This window comes from Hemicordylus capensis, chromosome 2 (genome assembly GCF_027244095.1).
Source record: "Hemicordylus capensis ecotype Gifberg chromosome 2, rHemCap1.1.pri, whole genome shotgun sequence".
NCBI lineage: Eukaryota > Metazoa > Chordata > Lepidosauria > Squamata > Cordylidae > Hemicordylus > Hemicordylus capensis.
The window spans coordinates 301,153,838-301,176,623 of NC_069658.1; the positions used below are offsets into that span (position 1 = coordinate 301,153,838).

The 22,786-nt window shown below is 45.9% G+C and overlaps 1 protein-coding gene across 3 annotated transcripts in view; it reads right to left on the reverse strand.

The window, feature by feature from the left end:
• CHCHD6 (coiled-coil-helix-coiled-coil-helix domain containing 6) overlaps window positions 1–22,786 on the reverse strand; it is a 320,698-nt gene that overhangs the window by 141,430 nt on the left and 156,482 nt on the right. The gene's annotated exons all lie outside the window — the stretch shown is intronic.

Sequence of the window (22,786 nt, forward strand, 5' to 3'; positions counted from 1 at the left end):
ACCCAGGCCTGAACGAGCTGAAGAGCCGGCCAAACGGCTGGTATAGGCATGAAGGGAGGCCAGTGGGGGGAGGGGAAACCTCCACAGACCAACCCCCCCCCACCGCTGCCTCCAACAACTCTCACGAAGGAGGTAAGTAATTTTTTTAAAAAATTATTTAATTTTTTTAAAAAAAAAATGTTCACGAACCTCCCCTGGACCGAACCGAACGGGGTAGGGTGGGCGGTTTGATGCGGTGCTGGACTGAACTGGCCCGATCCGATCCAAGTCCTGTCTCGAACTGAACTGGACCAGCCAGTTCTGTGCACACCCCTAATAGTATGTCATCTTCCACTTTCCTATTTCTCTCCTGGCTATCAGACCAATCTCTCAGAATCTTGGGAAATCAGTCAAACACTGTTATACTGAAAGATACATACCCTACACTCAGTCATATTATGGCGTCCTTGTACTTGCCCTGTGATCAGTATTCATTCTCCTGCAAGTGTGTGTATACATGCACACACAAACATACAGAGTTATTGATGTTGCTTCTTTACATCCTGTAATTGCTTGAATGGCCATTATTTTCTGCACACAAAGCAGGCTATAGATATCCAAAATTTTCCAGTAGCAAAACTGGAAGTAAGTCAAGCACAAGGAGAGAGAAAAGGCAAACAGTAGGGGTGCACAGAACCGGTTTGAATTAAACTGGCCCAGTTCAATCTCAAACTGAACTGACCTCAAACAAAGGCGGTCAGTCCGAATTTGAACCAAACCAGGCCTGGGCTGTTATTATTATTATTATTATTATTATTACTGCATTTATATCCCACTCTTCCTCTAATGAGCCCAGAGCGGTGTACTACATACTTAAGTTTCTCTTTCACAGCAACCCTGTGAAGTAGGCTAGGCTAAGAGAGAAGTGACTGGCCCAGAGTCACCCAGCTAGTATCATGGCTGAATGGGGATTTGAACTCGGGTCTCCCCGGTCCTAGTCCAGCACTCTAACCACTACACCACGCTGGCTCCGTGCTGTTATGGACTGGTCCGAGGGGCTGTGCTCATAAAAGGGAATCTGTAAAGGATTCCCCTTTACAAGCAAAGAGGTGGGGAAATCCTTTAAAAGTCTTCTAAGGGTGGCCAGGGGGGAGAGAGGGACCTCACCAGCAGTGGTGGCTCCTCTAAACCCCAGCACTCCCCCCCACAGTAACGTTGTCATGCGGGCCACGCTGCTGGGGTGGAGCGCTGAGGTTCACAGGAGCCACCGGAACCGGTAAGGTGCCCTCTCACCACTTCGCCACTGCCCCAGCCACCCTTAAAAGATTTTTAAAGGATTCTTCCACCCCTTTGCATGTAAAGGGCAATCCTTGCCAGATTCCCCTTTACAAGCATAGCACCTTAGACTGTCAAACCAGGTCGACCTGGTTCCATTTAACAAACTGAAGCACCAGCCGGTTCATCCGGATTGGTTCATGGATCGGTGATTGAGTTCGATTCTAAACAAACTGCCGAAAACAGTTCTGTGCACACCTGCAGCAAACAGGCCTTTAAAATCCACATGCCTATTTGTCATGTTAAAAAACAGTTCCACAGAGTTGCCCACACATTCTTTTACTTTTTTCAGAAGATTCTGGGGAAACGTCAATATTCCAGACACTCCCTGGAAATCCGCCAAGCCACAGTGAAAGGGATGTATCCTGAAAGAAAGGTGAGAAGCCTGCCCTTTCAAAAATGCTCTAAAATTTCACACCCAATTTGTTGTGATGGAGCTCAGTTTGAATTAAGACACTGTCAGGTTATCATGTGCAAAAACAGAGACAGTTGGAGATCTGGGAGGGATCAAATGCTTTGCTATAGTATGATGTATATTGAATTATTTGAACAAGAGACCAAAATCATGTGAGTTTCTATGCAATGAAGGTGGCACTCATGTTGTCACTTAAAGCCTGAAGCTGTTGATAGTTAAGCTGAAGTAATGATGATACAAATACATTGTACATAAATGATATGTATTTAGCACTTCTAAGCAACCTTTTTGTGCATAAATTTCAAAATAGCTCAACAGCCTCTCTTAAATGTTGGAAGTTCATCTCCCATGCTCAGCTGCATTATTAATTTTTTGCTTCTTTGAAATGGGCTTCCTCTTTGTAGCTTTTAGTTTTAATTTTGAAGATGGGCTTTGGTGGCATTTTTTATTTATTTAATATTTATGTCCTGCAGCTTCACTTAAAGCATATTACAGTACCTCAACCTAGAGGTTACTGTGGCACGATGGGGCCAGATTCTTATCTGTCAGAAAAGGTGTATCATACATAGCACCCCTGGTGATACCTGCAACTTAAGCATCAACTAGCAAAGCTGGGTCTCAGAGGACTGTAAACCTGTGGTTCAGAGAAAGTGTGACTCGGTCCAGAACAAGATAGACATAAATGTTGCTTCCTCACTGCAGTCCCTAGTTCAGGGACCATCAATTCAAAGATCTATTCAGCCACATTTTAGGCCTGTCAAGGGTGGAAGAGGCAGGTTTCTTAACTGTAACTAGTTCTTCGAGTGGTCTTCTGTGCATTCAAACTTGAGTTTGCGCCTGTGCTGAGCCAAGTTTCAGACCTTTCTAGAGCCTTACCAAATAAGGAAAAAAGAGCGGGAAAAGGCTTCTTCTAGTATCTAGTTGACAGCCTACCCCTTTCTGAGTGACTGCTGCATACCTGAAGCACTAAGTAACAGTATCCCAGTCTGAAAGTAGGGTGGGTTGTATGAATGCACAGATGACCACTGAAAGAAAAGAGTTACAGATAAGAAATCTACCTTTCCTCTTCATGGTTTCAGTCAGTGCATCACAGTTGGGATAACAGCAAGCATCCTTAACTGCATGGAGGATGCAGCCTTACTGGAGAGTAGAGCCCAAAATGGAGGCACCAAAGGAAGCATGAGATCTCGAGTGCAGGTCCAGGGCACAGTGGCAAATGAATGTAGCTGAGCGTGACCCCGTAGCGGCCCTGCAGATGTCTGTCAGGGAGACACATTTGCAGAAGATCATCGATATAGCCATAGCCCTTGCTGAGTATGCTCTGACAGGTGTAGGCAGCAGCTAGAAACATAGGAAGTTGCCATATACTGAGTCAGACCATTGGTCTATCTAGCTCAGTATAGTCTTCACAGACTGACAGTGGCTTCTCCAAGGTTGCAGGCAGGAAACTCTCTCAGCCCTATCTTGGAGATGCTGCCAGGGAGGGAACTTGGAATCTTCTGATGCTCTTCCCAGAGCGGCTCCATCCCCTGAGGGGAATATCTTACAGTACTCACACTTCTAGTCTCCCTTTCATATGCAACCAGGGTGGACCCTGCTTAGCTAAGGGGACAAGTCATGCTTGCTACCACAAGACCAGCTCTCATTTCTCCAGCTCCAAGGCAAGTTGGCAGAATAAAGATATAGTCTCCTTGACTGGGGCACCAATCCTTTGTTCTGAAATTAGAAAGGCCCTTTGTAAGCTCCGCATATGAAATGAACACAGCCTTTGACCTGTGGGAAACATTAGTCCTATCCAGGTAGAAGGCCAACGCTCTTCTAACTTCCAAGGAGTGGTAGGTCCTTTCTGCTTCTGTGCTTGGTGCAGGGAAGAACATGGGTAGCAAAATGTCCTGTGCCAAATGAAACTCTGATACAACCCTTAGGCAAAAAGGAAATATTGGTTGCAAGACCACCTTGTCCCTATGAAAGACTAAATACTGGAGCATCAGAATGCAGAGCTCTCAACTCACTTACTCTCCTGGCTGATGAGAGTAATAAGAAAAGATAAGAATAAGAAAAATGGTTTTCAATAATAATAAGAAAAACAGTTTTCAAAGACAACAGCTTGAGATTACAAGTTGCTAGGGGCCTGAAAAGTAGTTTCATTAATTGTTTAAGGACTAACAATAAATTCCAAGATGGAGAACACTTGGGAACATATGCAACATGCCCTTAAAAACCTTTTAATGAGTTTGTAAGAAAACAGATTTAGCAGATTGAAAAGAGATTGAGTGCTTGTCCACTACTGCCTCCAAGTGGACCTGAAATGAGGAGTGACCAAGGCCTTTTTCTTGTAATGCTAAGTGGTCCTCCAATATAAGTGGGAGAGGAGCCGTGGTAGGGAGCACAGCCTTCGATTCCACAAAATGGGTGAAATGTTTCCACTTTGCAGCATATGCTTTTTGTGTGGGAGGGGTTTTTTTGGCAACTGTCAAGACCGCTTGCACTTGAACACTAAATGTATTCATGCTCTCATGTCCATATTCATGCTCTTTTCTTCCAGGCAGTGAGATATAGCAAGTCCACATCTGGATGGTCGTGGTCCCCCGCCAACAGGTGTGGAATCAATGGAAGGTGTAGGTAAGTTCCTTGTGACAGCCGTAGGAGGGTGGTGAACCATGGCTGTCTCAGCCATCGGGGGCGGGGGGTGGATCATGAGGCATCTGGCCCTGCCTGCAATGATTTCTGAAGAACGTGCAGAGGAACCATGACTGTAAGGCCCTCATGCATAGTGTTAATGAAACTGCCTCAAGGGTCATTGGCTTGAATCCACTAGTTCAGGTGAATGTGGAAAATTTAGCTCAAAAGGGGAGACAGTTACAATCAGCCTTGATTTGTGTAAGTATATGAACTCAAGAAAATCGACTTGAGAGAGAGATTTTAATTAAATCAAAAAGGAGTTTATTTAAAGCAAAAATAATAAGACTAAATAAAGTAGAAGCAATGCAAATATGTTTAAAAATAGACTATTGTAAGGCATATTTAGTTTAGAGTGCAAATTCCAGGGCAGGTTAGAGAGGTACTTTAAAGACAGAGGCGCAAGATTTCAGAAATAAGAGAAAAGGATAAGTTTAGCCCTGAAGGAGCCGGGCAAGAGGCTATATCACCTGTCCTGGTGAGGAACACCAGGGTGGTCTGCTGGAGTCTCTTGTTGCAGTCTGCTGGGATCCAGAATGAGAGGCACAAGGGAACACTGAGATGTTTCGCAGTGCAAGGAAGCACACTGGGTCATGGAGTTAGGGATACTTATATCCCAAAATGTGCCTTGAGGGCACATTTCTTTTGTCCTACTCTGCTAAATAGGGGAGCCCAGACAACCGTTTTTTTGGAATGCATTGTGTCTTAGTCCTTCCTGGGTAGGAATGTGTGTGAATTGCCTATGGCATTCAAGGCTGCTTGTGAGGACAATTGGAGTGTGCCAGTGCATTTAAAGAATATCTTGTGCTGGGAAGGGCTTCCCAAAAATTCTATCAAGAGTTTTGATGGGCACCTCTTCAAAGTTACATCACTGACTATTGCAATGGAGTTTGCTGTCTTATCTGCCTTCGCTTCCTGGCCTGAGTGCTTCGTTAACAAAAGGTGTTATCTCTCTTACGAGAGGAAGAGGGGAGTTTAGATTTCATTCCAAGTCCGAAATGATCTTGAATGCCAGGCACTTGCAGTAGCTAGTTCTGGAGTCTGCTTAGCCAGCGCCCCCTCACAGAACAAGGGAGTGTGGATCTAATCCCCTTTCCCATTTGTGGGGCTTGCGGACAAATCTAGGGGCAACCAGTCCACTGCCAACTAAGCAACTTTTCCCCATGTATAACATAGACTGGGAGCTCACATTGCGGTGCAGCTCCTGAGCATAGCAAAAGTGCAATCTCCAAGCCTGGAGATGCAGTTGCAACCAGGGAGGCTTCTGAAAGTGGGCAGAATAAGCTCAGCTGGTAACAATAGGTGGGCAAGAGGTAGGACCGTTGTCGATGAGGCCGTTAGGCCTAGCAGTTGCTGCACAAACCTTGCGCTGTGGCTGCTTGTGGTGCAGAAAGTCTGCGCAGTGAGATGCATGTATTGGAACTTTCTACTTGTAGAAGTACAAGTCGAGGTCTGTGAAAACCCCGTTGATTTTGCAGATGAACAGGATTTCTGGACCCCTTCCAAAGTATCATCGGTTTTCTTGCCAAATTGTGCCTCTCTATCAAAGGGTAAGTCCTCAATACGTGCCCTTGCTTCCTGAGTCAAAGCAGACGATCGCAATCAAGCATTTCTCCTCAGAGAGATTGTTGATGACAAAAGAACAGGATCCACAGTCTACACAGTGCCTGGAGGAATGCACCTCTTTGGCAACACGGAGACTCTCATATAGGAAAACCTGAGCTGCCTCCCTCTGATCTTGCTTAATTTGGTTGAGGAAAGGCACCAACTTCTCTAGGATGAAAGGTTGGCAACACTTGGTCATTTGCCACGTGTACAAGCAGGCGAGCAGTGGAATAGATCTTCTTGCTCAAGCTGTCCAATTTCTTTCCTTCTCTATCAAAGGGAATGGACAGTAGATGCCTATTTTGAGACTGTGCAGATTTGACAACCACTGAGTTAATCAGGAAGGTAGTGCCCTTTTGTTGGATTCTATACATGTTGTCCAAATTTTTGGAGGTTGCAGATACTGATGCTGGCTTTTCCTATGTAGCTTTAACAATCTGGGCCAGCATGGGTATCAGAGGTAGTGCTATCAGAATGTGGGTGTCTGACTGGATCAGTTCAAAAATTGGGTTCTCGGTGGGTGGTGCTTGCTGATGAACATTCAGCCCTAGGGATAAACACATACGTAGTAATTGTTCCATGTAATATTTTGATTCTTTGGGGGATGTGTCCTCCATCTGTTACCACCTCATTACTAGGTGAAGCACCTGACACTTCCTCAGGCGGCTAATCTGAGTTAGAGATATGTAAATCTGCATTGAAAGGGAGCCCTGGATCTTCTGGAAGCGGTTTTGATGGCAACAGCTTAGGGACAGAGTGGTCCGGCACAGGTGCAGCCAGTGTTTCAGGTGGTGTAGCAGCAGGCACAACTGGTGTGCTAGGGCTTGCCAGTGTTGGGTGTTCTTTACATTTGGGTTGTCTAGGTTCTAGCTATTTTGGAGACCTACATGGTGTTCTAAAGTGGGAATGGGTCGTGGCGAAGGAGCTCTTAGGACTGGGCCGTGGAGATCTGGCCTGGTCCTCCGCTGGGGGGGGGGGCTCCAAACACTCCCCTCCATGGCAGCAGCCACCAGTGGCCACCTGGCCTGCCTGTCAGCCAACAACAATATAACAATAACAAGTAGTGCCACCACCACAGTGTTACTTAGTGTGGGAGGACCAGGGGCCTCAGTGGAGATGGGGCCGCGCCGCTGCTAGCGGCCGTGCTGTCTGTGTGCTGCCTCAGCTATGCCAAAAACCGAGTGAGATGGCCCCGCCAGACCACCTCTCACTGCTGGGGCAGCTGTGTGCTTTGCTGTGGACAAAGTAGAGGTAGGCGAAGGGGATTCCTGCTGCTGCTTAGGAGTGGGCGGGCACTTCAGACAGCTGCATGGACCACACATGCCCCTGCCTCTTGCACCGCCATCATGCAGGCTGCAGCAGCCAAGAGCAGCCAACCACGTGACAGCAATGCTGCACGCACTACAAGGAGCCGAGGGAGCAGCAGCAGCAGTGATGACGCTGGCAAGTGCGACGAAGAGCGAGAGCTGTAAAGGGAAGGGGCCATCAGGGGCATTCCACTCTCCACCAGATCAGCAGTTACCTGCCAGGCACTGGGCAGCAGCTGCCAGTGAGTGAGTGAGCCGAGCAAGCAACAGCCAACAAGCTGAGTCAAAATCATTAAAACGGTAACTACACTTCTTATTACTAGTTCTTTTCTATTGCTGTGTGGCTGCCTGTGGGTTGGGGCCTTAGGTGGGTGGGGGGAGAGGGATTTTGAAAAAAATTAAAAATCTTTTCGGATCAGTTAAAAATTGGACTCCTTGGGGCAAGAGTGGGGAGTGGGGGGGGCATGTGGGATAGGAATATTTTAAGTTGCATCATGTTGAAATGTTTCTGCTAATGCATATTTGCATAAATATACCTGTTTATATTCTTACGTTCTTGTGAGTTCAGTTGCTAATTGTGCCATCAAGAATTCACGTGTTTAAAATAATGTGTGTGTCATGGTGTATGTGTGTGATGAAGATGTTTAGCATAGCGAGGGTAGGGGGGCTCTAGAGACTTTTATGTGATGATGGTTAACTTGTAGATGGGAGCCTACGGGGGGGGTGCTCCAAAGGCCTTTAGGTCCAGGCTCCAAAATCACCTAGGTGCACCCCTGGGTCCTGGATGGCCTTTGTAAAGAAGCAGATGAAACAGTGGACCACCTAATCAGCTGTTGTAAAAAAATTGCACAGACTGACTACAAACAAAGGCATGACAAGGTAGCAGGGATGATACACTGGAACATCTGCAAAAAATACAAGCTACCTGTAGCCAAAGATTGGTGGGACCATAAAATTGAAAAATTTGAAGAAAATGAAGATGTAAAAATATTATGAGACTTCCGACTACAAACAGACAAACATCTGCCACACAATACACCAGATATAACTGTAGCCGAGAAGAAAGAAAAACAAGTTAAAATAATCGACATAGCAATACCAGGGGATAGCAGAATAGAAGAAAAAGAAATAGAAAAAAATCACAAAAGACAAAGATCTACAAACTGAAATTGAAAGGGTGTGGCAGAAAAAGACCAAAATAATCCCAGTGGTAATTGGCGCCCTGGGTGCAGTTCCAAAAGACCATGAAGAGCACCTCAACACCATAGGGGCCACAGAAATCACCATCAGCCAATTAAAAAAAGCAGCTTTACTGGGAACAGCCTATATTCTGCAATGATATCTATAACAATTGACAATAAAATCCAGCCATCCCAGGTCCTTGGGAAGGACTCGATGTCTGGATAAAACAAACCAGTCAATAACACCTGTCTGACTGTGTAAACAAGAAATTTATTATTATTATTATTATTATTATTATTAGATTTCTATACAACCCTTCAAAAAATGGATCAGGGCAGTAGTGAAGAGTGTTGCTGGCTGTGGCTTCTGGGCTGTCGGGCCCAAGGGCTCTTGAGGGAGAGGCCTTGGCGGTAGGAACAAGGGTGCAGCATATGCCATAGGCAGGGCTGATGGGGTCTGCAGAGGAGGTGCGGCAGGGCTAGTAAGTACACCAGAGTCTGACTACATTAGTGCTGCTGATCCCTTAAGTTCCAGTATAAGGGGTGTTTAAAGGAGGCGCAACAACAAAAGAGGAGCTTGCTACGAGAGCTCTCTCCCACAGCAAAGCATGGAGTCTAACAGTCCGGTTACGGCAGGCTTGTTTCGTGAAACTGCAGCAGACAGCACGAGTCTGTGCAGTGTGATTCTCCAAGGCAGGCTAAACAAGATGAATGCCTGTCCGTGGAAGGTATTTTGGATGTGCACTGGGAGCAGAGGCCAAAGGGAGAGGAGGGGGCACGATTGTAAATGAACACACAAAACTCTAAGAGGGAAATATGAGAAAGACGGATAGGTAGAATAAAATGAAGAAAACAATAGGAGAGCATTGGAAAGCTACTTGCTAATCCTTGTAAATTCTGTCAGTAGATAGAGGGCAAACCAGAAGAAGGTAACTGAAGTAATCACTTTGGCGGTTGGCTAAAGACTGTGGGAAAGGTAGGCTGTCAGCTAGAGGGAGCCTTTTTCTCACGCTTTCCTCCTTATTTGGTAAAGCTCCCCTTATTTGGCAGCCATTATGGGGCAGCTATTCCAGTGGTGGTGGGGAAATATAAGAAGCAATGTTGGCAGGTCAGCAGGTCATTGCACCGGAAGGAAAAACAGAAACTTAATTGCTGTTTCCCCTTCTGGCTGTCTGGCCAGCTCTTTGACCTCGGGGAGCAGTGCCAACCACCCACAGAGCCTCACCTTGCTCCTTTGAAATGCCAGGTCGGTCCAGAATAAATCTGAAATCATCCATGATCTGATTCTGGATGAGGGGGCCGATCACAGAGACTTGGTTGTGGGAGGCTGTGGCCCAGTCTGGTCCCAGCTTCTCCCTCCAGGGTACTCTGTTGAGGAGCAGGGGAGGGGACATGGGTGGGGTGGTGGAGTGGCTGTGATCTATAAGAACAACATCTCATTTGCCAGGATCTCTGTCAAAGTTCTGACCATACTGAATGTGCATACTTAAGTTTGGGGACCAGGGATAGACTGGGACTTCTATTGGTGTACCGATCACCCTGCTTCCCAACAGAGTCTCTAAATGAGCTGATGGACTTGATCTCGGGCTTGACACTGGAGTCTCCCAGGCTTGGGCTTGGGGGACTTCTTCAATGTTGACTTTGGGACTAATTTGTCCGGGGTAGCTCAGGAGTTCATAGCGGCCATGACAACTAGGGGCCTATCCCAAGTAGTTTTGGCACATGTTGATGCATATTGCTGGTCATATACCTGACACATATGACACACGTTTCTGGTCATATACTTGATCTGGTCTTTCACTCTGAACAGGGTAGTGTTCTGTGGGTGAGGACTCCTGTGATTTCCCAATTGTCATTGATGGACCACCATCTGGTTAATCAGGACTCATGATCATGTCCCACCTCCGCAGGGGTGAGGGGCCCATTAGGATGGTCCACTCAAGAACGTCATTGGATTCAATAGGATTCCGAAAAGCCTTGGAGGAATTTAGTGTTGACTCTTCCGGTGACCTGGTTGATGCCCTGGTGGAGAACTGGAACAGCCAACTCACCAGGGCAGTGGGCACAATCACTCCTAAGCGTCCTCTTCGACCCACTTCAAAATTGGCCCCTTAGTATACGGAAGAACTACGGGGGCTGAAGCAGTGAGGTAGATTACTAGAGCACAAGTGGAGAAAGACTCTACTTTAATCCGACAAATTCTTACATAGAGTGCATTTGAAGATTTATGTTCAGGCAATACAAGTGGCAAAGAAGCAATTCTTCTCTGCCCATATCAAGGCCGTAAGTTCACATCCAGAGGAGTCATTCAGGGTTATGAGGGGGCTAGTGCATGCCCCTTACCCCTTGAATCAATACTTGGAACCAACAATTACTCGTTGCGACATTTTAAATGAGTTTTTTGTGGACAAAATCTCTCGTATTCAGGCCAACTTAGATCCAAACTCTACAATTTTTACAGTGTTGATGCTGAGGTGTCCAGCAGCTCCTCTTATGTAATTACCCTGGATCAGTTTCAGTTTGTTACTCCTGAGAATGTAGACAAATTGTTTGGAATGGTACAGCCTACCATCTGCCCTCTTGATACTGGCTTATACTATCTGGAATGGAGGCTGTTGTAGAAGGCCTGGTAGAGATTATAAATGCTTCTCTGAGGGAAGGCAGGATGACTCCTTGTCTCAAGGAAGCAATCATTAGGCTGCTTCTGAAGAAGCCTACCCTGGATCCCTCAGAATTCAGCAACTACAGGCCTGTCTCCTGCCTTCCATGGCTGGGGAAAGCGATTGAGATGGTGTGGCCTCCCAACTTCAGGCGGTATTGGAGGAAACCGATTATCTAGACCCATTTGAAACTGGCTTTCAAGCAGACTATCGTGTGGAGACTGCCTTGGTTGACCTGAGAGGTTATCTCCAACTGAGAATTGATAGAGGGCGTGTGACTCTTTTGGTCCTTCTGGATCCCTCAGTGACCTTCAGTTCTATTGACCATAGTATCCCTCTGGAACGTCTGAGGGGGTTGGGGATGCGAGGCACTGCCTTGTGATGGTTCTGCTCCTACTTCATGGGCAGATTCCAGATCTTGTCTCTTGGAGACTGTTGCTTTTTAAAATCTGAACTTTCGTATGGTGTCCCTCATGGCTCCATATTGTCTCCAATGTTGTTCAAGATATACATGAAGCTGCTAGGAGAGATCATCAGGAGATTTGGTGCAGGGTCTTCTCAGTATGCTGATGACACCCAAATCTATTTTTCCATGTCAACCTCATTGGAAGAGGGCATACCCAAACTAAATGCCTGACTGGAGGTGGTGATGGGCTGGATGAGGGATAACAAACTGAGGCTGGATCCAGATAAGACCGAAGTACTTATTGTGTGGGGTCAGAACTAGGGGGACAATTTTGATTTGCCGGTTCTGGAAGGGGTTACGCTCCCCCAGAAGGAACAGGTACACAGTCTGGGAGTACTTCTGGATCTGAACTTCTCCCTGGTGTCCCAGGTTGAGGCAGTGGCCAGAGATGCCTTCTATCAGCTTCGGCTGATACACCAGCTGCGTCTGTTTCTTGAGATGAACAACCTCAGAATGGTGGTACATATGCTGGTAACCTCTAGGCTGGACTACTGCAATGCGCTTTATTGGGGCTACCTCGTAGTCCAGCAACTGCAGAATAAGAATATAACATAATAAGAATATAAGAACATAAGAACAGCCCTGCTGGATCAGGCCCAAAGCCCATCTAGTCTAGCATCCTGTTTCACACAGTGGCCAACCAGATGCTGCTGGAAGCCTACAGGCAGGAGTTGCAGGCATGCCCTCTCTACTCCCCTGCATTACTCCCTCTCTACTCCCTGGCCATTACTCCCCTGCAACTGGTACTCAGAGGCATCCTGCCTTTGAGGCTGGAGATGGCCTATAACCCTCTGACTAGTAGCCATTGATAGACCTCTCCTCCATGAAGTTATCCAAACCCCTCTTAAAGCCATCCAGGTGGTTGGCTGTCATCACATCATGTGGCAGAGAATTCCACAAGTTGATTATGCGTTGTGTGAAATAATTCCGTTTATTGGTCCTAAATTTCCCGGCAATAAATTTCATGGGATAACCCCAGATTCTAGTGTTATGTGAGAGGGAGAAGAATTTCTCTCTATTCACTTTCTCTACTCCCTGCATGATTTTATATATTTCTATCATGTCTCCTCGCAGTCACCTTTTTTCTAAACTAAATAGCCCCTGCTTGGCAGCCAGGTTGGTTTCTGTGCCATCTATCTTGGAGAGACCATATTAATTCTTTGTTGCAAGAGCTACACTGGCTGCTGCTAAGTTTCTGGGCAAAATACAAGGTGCTGGTTATTACCTATAAAGTCCTAAACAACTTAGGCCCTGGGTATTTAAGTGAATGTTTTCTTTACCATGAAGCCCATCACCTGTTGAGAACATCTGGAGAGGTTCAGCTACATTTGCCACCGGCTTGTGTAGTGGCTACTCAGAGATGGGCCTTCTCTGTTGCTGCTCCTGTGTTTTGAGATGTGCTCCCTGTTGAATTAAGAGCCTCCCCATCTCTGGCAACTTTTGTTCACCCAGGCTTTTGATTAGATTTATATTTTTTAATACTTTTAATGTTGGGTTTTAAATAACTTTAATGTTAATTATTTTCATGTTTAAATGACTTTAATTGTAAACCGCCCAGAAACACAAGTTTTGGGCGGCATAGAAATAAGTTAAATAAAATAAAGCTCTAGAAAGATCCAAAACTTGTACAGGTGCGTGCCCAAGTGTGATGCACGTAGACCACAAAGAATAATGCAATAAATGATATTTAAATAACTATATCAATAATAAATACCACATGTGAAGAGCTGAGTTGATGGCTCAGGTCACCTGTAGGCAAGACAGAGACTGGCTAGTTCTTAGCAAACGTCCTGCATGAACAATGAGTTAGTTGTATTGAGACATAGGTTACCCCCGCCCCCCCCCCCCCGGCATACCTGTCACTAATCCCATGCATGGCAGCTCTTGCAAGAGTTGCGAGTGACCTGCGGCAGGGGGAGAGGCTTGCGGGTGAGTGGGGGAAAGAAAACGGTGGATGGGTGGGTGGAGAATTAAAATGGCAGCAGTTGCAGGGGGTGCTGAGATAATTTAATCCCATGCGTGGCAGCTCTCATGAAGGTTCATGAGCGAGCTGCCAGCAGGGAGAGAGGAAAGCACCGGACAGGGCTGCGGGCGATGGGAGGAAAGAAAATGGTGGGTGGGGAGGAAATGGCAGCAGCAAACGGGCGGGTGGGGAATGCAAACGGGGGTGGGAGCCTGAGAACAGAGGGAAAATGGAGAAGGAGGGGGAGGGGGGAGGGAGAATTAGAGGTGCAGATGCTCTGCGCCCGGCCCAGCTAGTTTTGATTAAGCCTGTTAAGTGTGACATCTTGCCACTATTATTATTTGAATGAAAAATGGGAAAAGAACAAAACAATAGCCTGCATCTCATCTCTCATGCTCCTCTGCGGATTACTTGGTTTTGACTTAAAGCTTACTGACTGCATTTGGTTTGCCACTGGCCTTGCACAGATTGTGTAACTACCAGCTTGGTACACCCTGTTGACAATCCCACCCTTCATATCCCATATAGTCCTAAACAGTTGAAGAATCCAATCATTCATTTAGGATATTTCCATGAAAAATAAGGATTAATGTGGGAAAGCATGTTCAAGTCAGTTTACTGATACCATTCTGTGTGTGAATTTCTCCACCCTTCATCTTCTCATGCCCACACAGTGGTTGCAATATTATCTACTGTTGTACTCTCAAACCAGTGTTGTCAGCTGCATTTTGCTGCACTGCACTGTCATTTCTATTCTGCTTGTAGAGTAGTTGTGTCATCATGTCTATTTATATAAACTGGGGTTGCTCTATGCAGTTTACTTCAATAGCTGTCATTATAATGTTATGTGAGAATTACCATGATAGACCTGCTTCAAAGTGGTAAAATGTAGTAAATTCTGGAGTCGCCTGCAGTTTGAAACAACCTGAAGTTTTGGTTAAAGTGGGCCCTATGGCAAAAGACAAAGCAAGACTCCTCCAGCCTGGCTTGCTAGAGAAGACCATGAGATCAGGACAGGAAGTGGCCCAATTTCATGTGATGAATCCAATGCCAACATTGCCATTTCCAAGGAAGCAAGAAGGAACCAAGTCATTTGGGCTACCCTCATGGCTCCTCTTTGCACACATTACTTTGTGAAATAGAATAGAAAAATTATTCCCATTACACCATCTTCACATGTTCATATAAAGAAGCAGTAGTTGCAATCATCAAATGATAAAACACTGTATACACAAGTTAAAAATGTTGTATTCCAAACACAAGTCCACTGAGTTGGTACATCTAAAGCACCATACTTCCTATCCTGTTTTACAGATCTGGCCAGCTCCATATACAACCCCCTTTATTTCCTGAAGCTGATGGAATAACTCTCCTTGACCATCTGATGAGAGCAAAGGTCCAAATCTATAAGGTCCAGGAATCAGTGATGTGGTCAAAGTATGTAATCACTTGGTTCAGTATAGAACTTTGCCCAGTTCATAATGCTCAGCTGTATTATGAATTGAGTGCCCTTTCACAAAAAGGTTCTTTCTTGGCTCAAAATGTTAAAGATTCTCCACAAGTGTAGCCACTGGTAAGGAACCAGGCATCCAGAGCTAGCTGTTGTGGGGCATACTCAGTTATTTAATGTTAATCCTAGATTCTTGATGAAACTCACTGACTGCTGTTAACCATCTTGAATAGAACACAATGAGGCTATTCCCATGATCAGCCGAAATCGGGCTAGGGAAGCCTAGCCCGATGTCAGCTGATCATGGGAGCCACCGGGCTTGCAGGCGAGCCCGGTTGCCTCCCGGCGGTTAACCCGCCAAACAACTCCTCCCCTTAAACCGGGTTTGCAGAGCGAGCGCTCCGCAAACCCGGTTTTTTAAATCGTGAGTAGCCGTGGTGCAGCTACTCACGAGTAGACCCCCGGAGGGAAGATGAAAAGCTGCCTCCCGGTTCCAGGGGTCTCTCCAGTATGCCCTACACGCTCACGCAGGGCATACTGGAGCTTCCGGGGGCCACGTGGCCCCCGATTCTCCCAGCCCCCGCCAGCTTCATCACAGAGCTGACAGTCATGTGGGCGGCCGCTGCAGCCACCCAGAGCAGACTGGCTGGTCACCTGCGAGGAGAGCGGGCTTAGCCCACTCTCCTCACAAACCCCATAGAGGCCCTTCTTCATGATCGTGAGAAGAGCCTCAACATGTGTGTTCTATACTTATGTGTATGTGGTGACGGCGGGGGGGTTCATATTAAAGCAGCCTCCACCATGGCTGGTGATGTGAGGTGGGTGGAGAATAGGTGAAACCAAACTACAGTTCCCAGCAACATAAACATAATGCATATACTGAACATGGCTTCATCATATACATTCACCAACACTACAACCAAGAAGATAACTTGAAGAAAACAAACACATTTCCGAATGCTCAGTAAAAACGACAACTAGTGAAGCGAATCTGAATCAACTTAGGGACGCTCACTCATCACTGCCTGGAATAAAGACAAGTGCCTCGACCACTGAGCTGCTTGCTGTAGCACACAACATGGTGTGATGGGGATGGGGACTGTACTGCCACAATCCTAAGCTAATTACACAAGGACATCTACAATGAATTGATTTATAGGAGGCCAACACACTCCATAACTACCATTTCTGCCTTGCACTAAGGAGCCTTAACCAGGAGAACAAATACATCATGAGACTCAGGCAGTTTTTCTTTCAGCACACAAGCTCCAAATGCATCTCTGCACTAATCACATGGACCAAAAGGGAAGCAAACACTTTAGTGGCTGTTTGCATAGAAGCTGCTTGTAATTTGATGTAATGCACTGTACATCAGTCAACACAGTACTTAATACTAAACACACACACACACACACGCAACGACAGGCAGGCAGCAATGACATCTAGCGCATTTTATTTACCCTAATATAAATGTTCTTTGAGTTCATCAAATTACCAATCACTTTCACTCGTCTTTGAAAGCAGGTGCACTGAGGTATATTAACAACTAAACTTTACAAGCTTTTAGTGAAACAGCCATTAATGGGGAACTCAAGCAGAGAGCTCTGAAAGCCACACTGAAAGCCAAGCCAATGGTTGAGCACAGCAGTCTCTCTCAGCAAATATAGGGACTGAATGAGGGAGAAAAAATTACAGAGCATCTGATACCACTATTCCTGGAGACTGGCGCACCTTATGAAACAAATGCACAAATGGATTGTCATGCATGGCAATAGAAAAATACCAGAAGTGACTAAGTGGAGAAAAAAATATCGGCGTGGGGAGAATAATTTCTGCAAAACTACTAGAATGAATAAGACACTCCGTTACTCCACCCCACTCCTCAGAAGAGTAGCTAATATAGAGTAGAGATCTATCAATTGTTATGAACCATGTTGTTCAACCATCTTGCTTTGCTGGCCCAATTAGTAAATGTACAGGATTTCCCTCACTTCAATGAACAGGACTGTACTTTCTCTTCTGCTGTTGATATTTATGTCCAGGCATGCCAGACAAAAAGAGAGCATTTAAGCAACAAATCTGCTCAAATATATGTTATTTATAGAGCCATAGGAATGGCCCTACAGTTCAGATGTGGTGAATTCTCTGTTATAAAGAAGAGAATGTTCAAGACCGAGACACTTGGTTGTATACTAACCAGTTTGTTTATGGAAGATCTCTTTGGTGAGGAAAACAAAATTTCAAAGAAAAAAGAAAAATGGCTGAGTTACAGCAGTTTATTTTTAGTGTTCTTAAATTATAGCACACTAGTATGTGTAAGCCCGTTGTAATAACGGGCTCTAGTGGGGGGGCGGTTCCCGCTGCCGCCTCACCCCCCTCGGGCACACTCCTTGGGCCGACACCTCCGCCGCCGCCTCGGGCGCTCTCTCCGCCCGCCGTTTCTTGTGGCGGCGGCCGCCGCCATCGGAGCCAGTCGCCCCGCCACGGCCACCGCCTCCTTGGCCCGCACTCCTTTGGCCGAGGCCGCGGCTCCGCCGCCGCCTCGGCCGCACTCTCCGCCCGCCGCTTCTGCTCCTTCTGGTCTCCCGTGGCGGCGGCCGCCGCCATCGGGGCCAGTCGCCCACCGGCGGCCGGGTCCAACATGGCCGCCCATCTCCGCGCATGCCCAGAACGGGCGAAAAAGACACGGGCGGCACGGACGCACGCCCAAGGCTTTTATGGGTAAGGATATGCCTATGGACAGAGAAGGAACTTGTGTCAAGCATGCTCAGTGGCAAGTTTGTAGCCGGGAGGGAAATAGTTTGGTGGGAAAGAATCTTCTAAGCAGGGACAGGCTCAAGGTACTTTGTCCCCCTAGGTGATGCAAAATATTGTTGCCATCTCCAGCACACAGAAGGAAGAGAGGTTGTGTAGACGAGGTAAAACAAATCCTTTGGGTAGGTAGGTGTGTATAGTGTGTGTGGTCTCAGGGAAGATGGGATTTGACTTTGGGGGAAATGAGTTTGGGTAGTGGATTCTGAGAAGGGCAATTTTTTAAAAATGATGATTCAGGATCCCCACCCCCAAGATGTTTTACATTACAACATTGTGGGCATTATAACTCCATTATCCCTTATTCTGGACCAAACCGCTCCCCAGGCTGTCCTTCCCCTTTACCAATATTCCTCCAAACCCAAAGGGGAAGATGTATGCATTTTTTAAAAAAAGCAATTCTTGCAAATGCTTTGCTGATATCTCAGGAGCTTACCCTGTAGCTGCCCAGTCCTTAGCAATAAGCATCAGAACTAGGCATCTAGGACCTAATTTTTGCTGAGGTGGTAAATTAGCCTTCAAGTGGAGGTTCACATGACTGAATGCTCCACATCCTCACAAGAAACTGCCCTGCATACAGAAAACAAGCACATCAGAGAGAAGGTCAGGCTAGAACTCTTCTCCCTAATGTCATAGTGTGGAGGGCATGGCTACATGTCAAAGTATGTAGCAACCTCTGTTAAACTGACAAATTCTGTCGCTTGCAAAATCAAGATGATTTACACTATCCCTATCAAGAATTTTACATGGAGGATGTAGGGAGCAAAGAATACAAGCTGTTCACATTTCAGAGAAATGCAATGAAAAATGGCTGAATTGCAGTCGTTTAAAATTTGAAAGAAGGAGGGTTTCCCTCCCCCTCATACACACACACACACCTTGGATGTTTCCAACCACTTTTGTTCATGGGTGGAAAATAGTTGCAATTTACCTATCTGGAAGCATAGAGGTTTTAGAGAATGTATGCTGCTGAGATGTGTCTTTTGTTCCATTGTGAACTTCTATTGTTATGTTTCAATTCCCATGTTATTCAATGGAGATGGTACTTATATGTCACGCATGCAGAGTGGCAGTTGTCACCAGGGCGGGGGGGGCGGTAAGCATGGCCCTATCCCCACTCACCCCCCAGCTCTCTCCAAGTCATACAGCTGCCCTTGCAATCTTCCTGTACTACACAATTTACTTTTTAAAAAATTACAATTAATAAAAGTGGCCAGAAGAAACCACCTATTTCCTCCATGCTGTTCTTGCAAACATTTGTAGGTTGACCTGGCTGACCTACTCTGTATTTCAGCATGTGCAAAATAACCAGGGTTCAGGGCACTGCTGAGCTGACATGGAAGGGCCTGTTTCTAAACATTTTAACTCCCCCTTTTCAACAATTGTTTGCATCCCTGGGCAAAATGGCATGAAACTGTTAACCAAAGGAGTGGGTGTTAGCAAAGAGGGAATTTATTCCCCATTGCTGAGGCACCTGGGACAAGCATGTCCTAGCACTGGGATTATAAGACTTCTCAAATTTCATTCTCACACATAAAAAGCAAGGTAAGTTAAGATTCCCATCTTAACCGGTATACCATGCAAATGGAAAAGAATGTTGTACTGTACAGGATTCTATGTTGTGGTTGCTCACAGCTTACGTGCCATGCACTCACACTTTGCCTTTCAACCAAAGTCCTCTTCAGGTTGGGGACAACACTGAAACTGAGCACAACATGGAGCCAGTAGACAAATGACTGCCCACTTACCCCATCAGACACCTCTGCAGTTGTCTTGGTTGCCAGCTGCCAGGAAGGATGTGATTCTAAATAATCAAGGTTGAGCAGATCAGCATCCCAGAAGACAAAGGTAAACGTGTAGTCACAACTAAGCGGAGCATCAGTTTCCAAAGAGAAAAGAGTAGTAGAGTCTGCTGTGACTACTCCTACCAATAAGTTGTTTAGACTGAGGGGTTAGCTTGGAGAGAAGGATTTTATAGTCTGAGCACACCAACTTGTTGGGCTGAGGAAACGGAAAGGAAGGAAGGAATCCAGGAGTGCAGGTCATGTGAAACCAGAGGTTCAAATTGTTTGTTCATGAGCTTTACAAGTACACTGGCAAGTCCCAGAGCAATACTAGAATAAGTAGTGGAAGATTCAAGTAAGACAATAGGGATGTGCACGGAACCACAGAAGGGTGGTCTGGCACTGGGGGGAATGTTGCTTTAAGGGTGGTGGTGGTAGTACTTACCCCCCACCGCTCTTCCCTCCTCTGGCGCTGGTGCTATTAAAGACCTTCTTGGGGCGGCAGAGTTCCTCCCTGCCGCCCCTGCCCCCGTCGTTGTCCTTCTAAGCCTTAAACGAGAAGAGCTGGCGGCGCGCATGCGCCCTTCGCGGCGCGCGCGCCGCATACATCACGCAGCGCACGCGTGTCAGCGGCGGAGACGAGCATGCGCGCCACAAAGGGCACATGCGCACCGCCAACTCTTCTCGTTTAAGGCTTAGAAGGACAACGACGGGGGCAGGGGCGGCAGGGAGGAACTCTGCCGCCCCAAGAAGGTCTTTAAAAGCACCAGCGCCGGAGGGGGAAGAGCGGTGGTGGTGGTGGGGGGAAGTACTACCACCCCCCTTAAAGCGACACTCCCCCGCCCTTCCGAACCGCCGGAATTCCGGACCGGTCTGGAGGCTTTTTTAATGGCCCCGAACCGAACCATGTACACCACTATAAGACAATCCCTTAAATAAGCACTCAACAAGGGGTTCCATAAAAAGCAATCCAGACAGTAACTATGGGCAGAAAGCAGAGAAAACTAACTGAATAAAGAGAAACCTTTTAAAGTTGTGATTCGCTTATATTTAGCAGGGGGAGAGCAACTGGCCCTATCCAACCCTAGCACAGCATTCTCCTAGTAGTGGTGGTTGGTCTCTATCCTGAGTTTCTTTTTAGATTATGAGTTCTTTTGGGGACAAGGAACCATCTTATGTATTTATTTTTCTATGTAAACCACCTCCATGCATGTGAAGCAGTGTGGACAGGTCAAATGGAATGTGCAGGTGGCAAAGCAAAGGTACTTCTGATGTTGGGATCTTATGATTATATACAAATAGGCATCCTTTAAGTCCATCCACATAAAACATACATCTAGGTCCAGGAGCAGGATGATAGTACGGATAGAAGCTAGTCAGAATATCTGTGAAGAGATGAAGGTATTTACTTTTCAAAGGCCATCTTCCCATCTGGAAATGAATATTTGTGAGGGACAACTGGTTTATCCCTTTCTTATTTGGTTGAGTAGGCTTGGTATGTGACAAGTAGCCCTCAAGTTCCCTTGAGTGGGGAGGGATTGGAGTTCTATCGAACAGCCAATGCAAGCACCCAGTAATTAGAAGTAATTAGAACAGGAGGAGTCTTGACCAAACTGGGAGTCTGCGGATTTATGCATAGTTAGTGTGGCTCAAGGGCTTAAACCAGGAAGAGATGGGCTTCATCTTACATTATGTAGAGACAGAGGACGACAAAAACAAACTAATGAATTAATGAAGAGGTCAGTCTGCATACCCATACCAAAGAAAGGAGACTTAAAAGATTGCGCAAACCATCGCACAATATCCTTAATTTCACATGCTAGCAAAATAATGCTCAGGATCATCCAACGCAGATTAGAGCCTACGTGGAAAACGAAATGCCAAATGCTCAAGCTGGTTTCAGAAAAGGCTGAGGAACAAGAGACATCATTGCTGATGCATGCTGGATAATTGAGAAAGCCAAAGAATACCAAAAAGAAGTCAATATGTCAAGTTGTGGAATATCCTTAGGAAAATGGGCATACCAGAACACCTCATTGCTCTCATGAGAAACCTATATACAGGACAGGAAGCCACAGTCCAGACTGAACATGGTGAAACAGACTGGTTCCAGATCAGCAAAGGAGTAAGACAAGGCTGTATACTTTCTCCTTCTTTATTCAATTTATATGCTGAACATATACTGAGAGATGCTGGATTAGAAGAAGATGAGTGTGGTTTTAAAGTTGGAGGAAGAAACATCAATAACCTGCACTATGCTGATGAGACCACTCTGATAGCTGAGAATGTGGATGATCTGCAAGCTCTAGTAATGAAAGTCAAGGAGCACAGTGAAAAAATGGGACTACGACTAAATGTCAAGAAGACTAAACTAATGACAACGGGTACAGCAACCAGCCTCAGAACTGACAATGAAGACCTTAAAGTGGTGGATAGCTTCTGCCTTTTAGGATCGACCACCAACAGTAAAGGATCCAGAAGTCAAGAAATATGCCACAGACTAGCACTTGGTAGGGTTGCAATGAAAGCCTTGGAAAGGATATTTAGATGCTGTGACGTTTCTATACCTACAAAGATTAGAATTGTTCAGACAATGGTTTTTCTCGTGACACTCTATGGATGCGAAAGCTAGACTTTGAAGAAGAAAGACAGAAAAAGTATTGACACTTGAACTTTGGTGCTGGAGAAGACTTTTGAGGATACCATAGACAGCAAGGAAAACAAACAAATGGATCATAGAACAAACCAATCCAGAATTTTCACTTAAGGCACAAATAACCAGGCTCAAACTATCATACTGTGGACACAATATGTGAAGACAGCAATGAATGCACCACTGAGAGACCTTAAAGGCCAAGTTGAAGATAGATAATCCTGGAGATGTTGTCACTAAGAGTCGACACCGACTTGATGGCACTTCAATCAATCAATCAATCAATTTCAACCCTTAGGCATGTGCAACCAGGTTTTAGACTGGAATCCTTTGGATCAATGTTGGCCAATTCCTACGGAAAAACAGTGGATCTGATTTGTTAAACACATTCCATCATGTCAGCAACTCCTCTTATGGGATTAGATTGGATCATTTTCAGTTTGTGACTCCCAAGGAAGTGGACAAACTGCTTCAGACTGTGCATCCTACAACTTGTTC